At 48.4% G+C, this 7,545-nt stretch overlaps 1 protein-coding gene across 1 annotated transcript in view; it reads right to left on the reverse strand.

Annotated features, from left to right (window-relative positions):
- Positions 1–7,533, reverse strand: part of TRIO (trio Rho guanine nucleotide exchange factor) — a 347,159-nt gene extending 339,626 nt beyond the window's left edge. The window contains 1 exon segment of the mRNA XM_034657080.1: positions 7,418–7,533. The gene's annotated coding sequence lies outside the window, so the exon portion shown is untranslated.
- Between the last annotated feature and the right edge of the window lie 12 nt (positions 7,534–7,545).

Raw genomic sequence — 7,545 nt, forward strand, 5'->3', positions numbered from 1 at the left:
GTTTGGTCCCACCCCTCGGCAGTCAGAGTGACTATTGTTATCTTTCAAATCAATAGAAAATCTTTCCAAAATAACTGTTTTGTTTAGTTTACCCAGAGAAATAACTTATATTGGATTTGGGTTGTTTTCAAACTATTTACATATCCTTGATTACTAGTGGAGCTGATATTTATGTGTTGTACTTCTTTGAATTACCTGTTTGCCTGTTTTCCTTCTAGACTATCTTACTGATTTGAGGAAGCTCTTTTTTTCTTACACATATAGAATTCTTTGATTTGTAATAAATGTTTATTCTCAGTTTGCTGTTAACCTTTTTTTTTAATGGTATGTTTCAAATTAACACACAATAAAACTGATGGGTGGGTTCTGTTCTATAAATTCTAATACATATAACCAGCACCAAAGCCAAAATACAAAAAAGTTCCATCATCCCCCAAAATGCCCCTCATACTGACCCTCTGTAGTCACACCCTCCCAAACCCTAATTCCCGCAACCAACCAATCTGTTCTCTATCACTGTTTTTTTGTCTTTTTTTTTTTTTTTTTTTTTTTTTTTGAGAAGGTCACCTAAGTGGAATCAGTGCATAGCCTTTTGAGACTGGCTTCCTTCACTCAGCATTCACTGAATGGATGCACCAGTTTATCTGTTCACACCTACATTGTTTTAATGCTAACAGCCACATCCGACCGACCACAAAGGGCCTCCAGCCCCTCCCAGGTGCAGGACAAGAGCAGAGCAGCATACCATGTACTTCTTTCCTGGAACTGCGGGCAAAGAGGGGAGGGTTCACAGAACTGGCAGGATCCTGCAGAAACCCCTCCTAAAGAAAAACCAAGTGCAATTCATCACTGTCCATAACAGGACTACAGACTGTAAGAAAATAAGCCCAGTGAACTCACATGAACACCACTAACCCAAAGTACCCTAGACCTCGAATCTATTCTTCACCTTGACTAACATCTTCATTAAAGGTTTCTCTGTCAGCATAACCACTAAAAGGTACTAATTTACGACAAAGCCCAAACAGAGTAATGCTTACAAAATACAAGATTTGCTCTACAGATTTCTCCACATTCCTCACCAACCAGAGTAGACATGTGGCTAATTAAAATAGTCGGTAATCTAAAAGTCAAGTATATTTATCACCAAAACGAAGTTCTTTATTTCCACAGTACATCTGGCATTAGACCAAATATTACAGAGTCACACTGACAAAACCCCAGAAGCTACACCCTCTCTCCAGCTTAACAGTCTATGCCTCGTGCTTGGAAAGTCTGCACACACTTGCTCTCCCGCCCTGATCATATAACCTTTCCCAGAGGGCAGGTGGTTAATCATTTGGGTTTTGAGGGGCTTCCTCACATGGAGAGGAACAAAAAAGAGGAAATTAAGGTAACAACTAGTCAGCAAGCAAACTACATGTCCCCACGAGTGAATGAGAAGTGAAATGAGTACTTATGCACTTGCCAACCAGGGGACAGGACAGCAAGAATTTCACATAAACAAGAATGTCTGCAAGTAAGGCTCAATAATGTCAAAAAGTTGGGAGCCGATACTGGAAATTTTAGCCAGATACCTCCTTTTCTTCTTCATAAACTGGCAGGGATGCAGTAAAATCAGGCTTTGCAGGGGCTAGGAACTGTGGTGAGTGAGGAGGCAAAGGTTCCAAGAGGAAAGGCCTCCACCATGGGCACAGGAGGCCCAGAGACGGTGGGGAGAGGGCAGGGAAGGCAGCAGCAAACCAATGCCTTGCAGGGCCTTGTCCCAGTCTCTACTTTCTTTTCTCCTTTTTGGTCATTTCCCCTCAGGTAAGAGGTACTGCGAGAGGAATCCCCAGAGTGGCTGCAGCCGAATAACACATCAGCCAGAATTCCGAAGTGCCAGGGTCACTGAGCAGACTCCCCATCCACGCTCATTTCCTTGCACACAGCTCTGCTAAACAGCTCAGCAGCAGAATCTGCAGCAGGATGAGTGAGAGAGAACTCTGTCTCACTATCTAATCCCTCCTACCCTCTCTCCAACTGTGGACCCACCCGGATCACTGCCAGCGATAGGCTCCAAGGCTGAGAAGCAAGGAGAAGATAAAAAAGACCGCATTCTTCATCCACAAGGCAAATAACACAGTCACCCCTGACAGTTCACCCAAGTCCACTCAGCTGAACACCTGGGAGAGGAAGAGAAGGGACATCAGAGCGAGCCACCACCTTCCACCAGAACGCACTGGAATTCTCCCTCAAATCCATCTCTTTACTGACCATGGAGGAGCTACTGTTCCTACCAGTGGCACTACTAAAATTTGTCAAGACAATGCACTTAAGGAAATAAAAACCAATTCATTATAAAATTGAGGAGGAATGAAGGGGGTTGTTAAGACTGCTTTTTATAGTAAAACACAATTCATCCCTATCAACAGGAGTGATTTTTACCAGGCAGTAAAGTATGGCTATTGATTAAGAATTTGACTTTTCTCTGTAATTCTGCCAAGGATGTGAGATAAAATTTTACTTTCTCAGTAGAGGAATCAAGTAAATAAACTTAAAATAAGTATCAGATACAGCTGATTTACACTACGACAGCTTCAAATACATCTCGCACTTTCAGTTAGAAACAAATCCCGGGGCGCCTGGGTGGCACAGCGGTTGGGCATCTGCCTTCGGCTCAGGGCGTGATCCTGCCATTGTGGGATCGAGCCCCACATCGGGCTCTTCTGCTGTGAGCCTGCTTCTTCCTCTCCCACTCCCCCTGCTTGTGTTCCCTCTCTCGCTGGCTGTCTCTATCTCTTTCAAATAAATAAAATAAAATCTTTAAAAAAAAAAAAAAAAAAAAAAAAAAAAAAAAATCCAAATTTNACAAATCCCAAATTTACCGTAACATTTAAAAGGTCTAAAAGGCCACCCTAATCACTTATTTTTAATACACATTTGAGGAACATATTTAAACCACAGGCTTCATTTTGGACAGAACCACTTGTGTCACTTATATCTTGCTTAATCACTTCAATCATTAAATAGCTTCATTTAAATCTTCATTTGAATGCAAAGGGAAAAATACAATATCCCGTGTCAATAAGTCAATTTACAAGGTCTCAATGTAAAGTTTCTTTCAATGATTGTTTTACTGCTCTTTGATTTCTTTTTTTTTTTTTAAAGATTTTATTTATTTATTCGACAGAGATAGAGACAGCCAGAGAGAGAGGGAACACAAGCAGGGGGAGTGGGAGAGGAAGAAGCAGGCTCATAGCAGAGGAGCCTGATGTGGGGCTCGATCCCATCACGCCGGGATCACGCCCTGAGCTGAAGGCAGACGCTTAACCGCTGTGCCACCCAGGCGCCCCTGCTCTTTGATTTCTTGAAAGTCACTTACAGGATTATTTTTAACTGTCTCTCTTCTAAAACTGACCCTCACTGCCATAGGAAAAGGAGAAACTGACATTCACTCTCAAATTACATTTTCTTCAACTCCCTTTTTCAAAATACTGAGGGTCACAAAGACCAAATTTGTAAAACAATAATTGTTATTGGTGCTCACAAAGACCAAAGCTGCCGGGACTTCTAAATATACACAGATGTAGCATGACAAACTTGCAGGCCAGCTTAAGGCCTCCACTTATGTGGTGTTAGAAGCATAAATATGAAGAAAAGCTTCTCCCAATGCTCCATGAGGAAATCATCATATCAAAATACAGAAAGACATGCATGCTGCTCTGTCACTAAGTAACAGACTCAATTTTCTCCATATATTCCACTGGAAAGAAAGGCTGTAGCCAGGAATTCAGAATAAGATCTAATAATGAAAGAAACCCAACACGATGGGCTGTGATGCTTCAGAATAACCACAAACCTTTATTCTCTGCACATTCATCTAATGCCAACCTAAAACATGCCAGGCAGGTTAAAAATAATGCATTTATGTAAGTACCCCCCCCCACACACACACTCCCTTGCAAGGTTAAATAGAGAGCTCTGAAAGAATGATTTATTGCCACAAGAATAAAGCCCCAAAATAGATTGGCAATAAAAGTGATTGGTCCCCGTGGGGTTGAGAACTAATGTAAGCAAAGTCCTGGCCATGAGAGGCCTCTAGGAAGAGTACCAGAGTGGGGAGGGGGAAAAGCGGGGGGGGGGGGNGGGGGGGGCACAACTTCCCTGCCCTGACCCCACCTCTACCAGAGTTCCACTTTGAGCAAGGCACTCAACCTCCTTAGAATTAGAAGATTGATTGCTTTTCTGAAAAGAAAAAAAGAGAAAAAGAAAAAAAAAAAACAAAAACCCAAACCTGAACTAGCTCACATCTGTGATTCCCCCCCGCCTTTTTTCCTTTTAAAATCTGCTTTATCTTTTCTGGAGCTGAGCTCCTTCTGTGCAAAGGAGAAAAGTGAAGTTTGAAATACACAAACACACCGAAAATCTCAGCTGCCCTTTAACACACCATCACCACCTGCTTCTGCTCCATCCAATTTGACACTAATCGACCTGCCTGCTGGTGCCAGGTTTATAATAAGGAGAATCACGACTGTCAAAATGGATAGCTGGTTCCTGTGCCAAGGACCTGAGTGGGGAATGGAATGACAACATACGAGGTAAGACCTTGAGTGAGGTAAACGCTGGGTGCCACCAAGCCGAGGCAAAGGGCAATAGCTGCTCTGGAGCCATGAACTACCAAAGAAAAGTGGAGAATAACCATTAAGTGCTGGGGGCTCAGAGGGAACCACAGAATCTGAGAGAGGGAAATAGCCTCTGAGCCATTTCCCCCCCACCCCTCTCCAAATGCAAAAGTCCTAACCCCAGCACCCAACTCAACTTTGGCAGGTGGCAGCGCCCCTACCTGAGCACTTCCAGCAATGGAAAAAATCACATGGCAGCCCATTCTATTCCTGAACTGCTCTAATTGTTTAAAAAGTTCCATTAAGCTGAAGTCTTTCTCCTTCTTTCATCCAACCATGGGTAACAGTTTTCAAGCCATGACTACAAAGTTAAAACTTAATGCAGGACTGGGAAGGAATAAATGAACGAAAGAAAATAAGGTAGCCAAGCAAACAGTTCCAGGGCTGAGAAATGAAAGGCAACCAACAGAAATGCTTTGTCTAGGACACGTTGGCAATGTTGTGCCAGGCTCTTTTTGGAAAAATGTTCACACCCTAATCTGTCCACTGTAGTCAATGAAAACAATTTTTCTGTGTTTCTATACCTTAGAAAAGAATGTCAGGTTTTACTGATGGACTTGGCCTCTCCGTTCAACCAGCCATATTTAATCAAAGTCTCAGAGAAGGCTCCCTTGCCTGAGCCACTTTACCAGGTGAGGTCCCTACTCACACTCCTGCTTCATCTGTCCTAACTGTCCAAACCCCCCACCAAGCCCCACAAATCCAACTGAATGGTCCCTCTCTACCCTCTGCTAGACATCACTGTCCTAGATGCTGCAGCCAAGATCTAGGTCAGGGACTCAGAGCTGGCCAAAGGAGGGAAAAACACTTAAAAAGATGTTCCAGACTACTCCTGGGATGGGACAGTGCAACTGCTGCTACTTAAAATCCGCTCTGGCTCCTGATTCCAAATGAAACAACTAAAAGCATGGTTTGTCAAATCATTTTCGAAGGTGGAAGAAAGGAGCAAACCAGTGAGAGCACTGCCTGCTTTTGCCCAAAACTGAGCACGAACAAGAGCCAGGGCATGGAAGCAAGCACAGGCATACGCATTAGGCACAGCCACCAACAGACTTACCTCCTCAGATAAATCCTGGGAAGAGCTACACTGAGAGGGAGCAAGTTTTCTGTGGGCATTCAGTCCAACCTGACGTCTTTTGGGCTCTTCTGAGCAAAAGAAGTAATTTCCCTACTGCGCATAATAAAGATGTAAGAAAGTCTGGTCTCACAAGCACCAAAAATTCCATCTCCAGGGCACAGGAGCCTTTTTAACAGAGAGGAGCTGAATTGTGAACAGAATCTATTATTCCGTGACAGGTGGTAGAGACAGAGAAAAGATAGGCTAGACTTTAGCTTCAGGGCATCAAGGAAAGACGTCCCAGTTCTGCTATTAAAAGGTAAGATGAGGCTGCTCTATTTCGGGCTAGTTGCACCCCTCCCCCAAAAAAAGCTTTCATTTGAAAGAGTTCATGTTTTCCTAAACCGTTGCTTTCTGCAAGGACCTCACGCGGAGAGGGAGCACTAGGAAGTATGTTAACCCCAAACTGACACTGTAGAGTCCGCGTATGTCATTGCCAGCCACATCCAATCTGTTAAAATGACTCAAAAATAATCCCGCTTGGCAAAGATCAAAAAAACGAGGGGAAGACAGTACTAAGCCAGGTACCTATTGGCACTGTTAACTTCTGCCTCTGACCATCGCCCTCCCGCAGCAAACTGCTCCTTGTGACCCGGATTACCGGATTTGTAAGGGGCCACGAAAAACGTGAGCCGCCGGCCACCGGCGCGCGCCCCATCACAAGCCGCTCCGGCGACATCCCAGCCCCACGGTGCTCCCCGGAGCTGCCACCAGCACCCAGCACACGCCCTCCGCTCGCCNGGGGGGCGCGGGGGCGCGGGCTCGACTCACGCGGGATCTGGGCCCGGGCGGGAGGCGCCACCGCGGGGGTCCCGGGGACGCCCCGTCACGCCCCCCACGCCTTCTCCCCGCGGGCTGGCCGCCAAGCTCACCTCTCCCGCGGGCACCCCCTCCTCGCCAGAGAGACACCGGGCCACCTGGCACTGCCTCCACCTCCAAGCACCCAGGCAGCACCCCGCGAGCGCTCGCCGCGCGCCGTCCCCCTGGGCCACCGCGTTCCCAGATGTCCCACCCGGGCCGCCCCCGGAGACAATGGCTCACCCGCCTCCCGGCCGGCCGCGCTTCACCTCCCCCCTCCCTGGGCAGCGGGTGCCATGGCTGCCCCGTTTCACAGAAGCGTAGACAGAGGCCTGGGAGGTGACAGGCTAGAGGACCGAGCAAAGAAACCCGACTGCTAATGGGGTCGAGGAGGGGGCAGGCACAAATCGGCCACTGAGATCAGCCCAGACGAGAGCCGCTTTCCTGGGTCCAGCCCCGCCACCCCCGTCCGGGGCAGGGGCCTCCGCCCTCACCGTCCCCGCAGCCGATTCCTCGGCGCTCCCGCGAAAGAGACAAAGAGCCGGCGACCCAACCCTTAGAGCGGTGGCCGCCGGGGGCGGGAGACGGTTAGATTTTACCCTGGAACGAGGGGCGGGCGCAGGGAAGGGCGAGTTAGCGGCGTCCGGGCCGAACCACGGCCCGCGGGGCGGCGCAAGCAGCGGGACACGCCGGTGTAGGTCCGGAGACCGGGCGTGGGGTGCAGTAGCCCGGGCCAGAGCGCGCCGGGACCGACCGACGGGCAGGCACCGGGACTCCCGGACCGCGCCTCCGCGGCGGGCTTGGCCGAGAGCGCGGGCAGCGCCGCAGTTGCACTCACCGGATCGGAAGAAGGCCGCGATGTCGGCCAGGTCCTTGGCAGCCTCCTCGGCCCCCTCGCCCGCGCCGCCCCCGCAGCCAGAGCCCGCCGCGCTGGCCGTGGCGGCGGGGCCGGAGGACGCGGCGGGG

Source organism: Ailuropoda melanoleuca, chromosome 3, assembly GCF_002007445.2.
Source record: "Ailuropoda melanoleuca isolate Jingjing chromosome 3, ASM200744v2, whole genome shotgun sequence".
Taxonomy (NCBI): domain Eukaryota; kingdom Metazoa; phylum Chordata; class Mammalia; order Carnivora; family Ursidae; genus Ailuropoda; species Ailuropoda melanoleuca.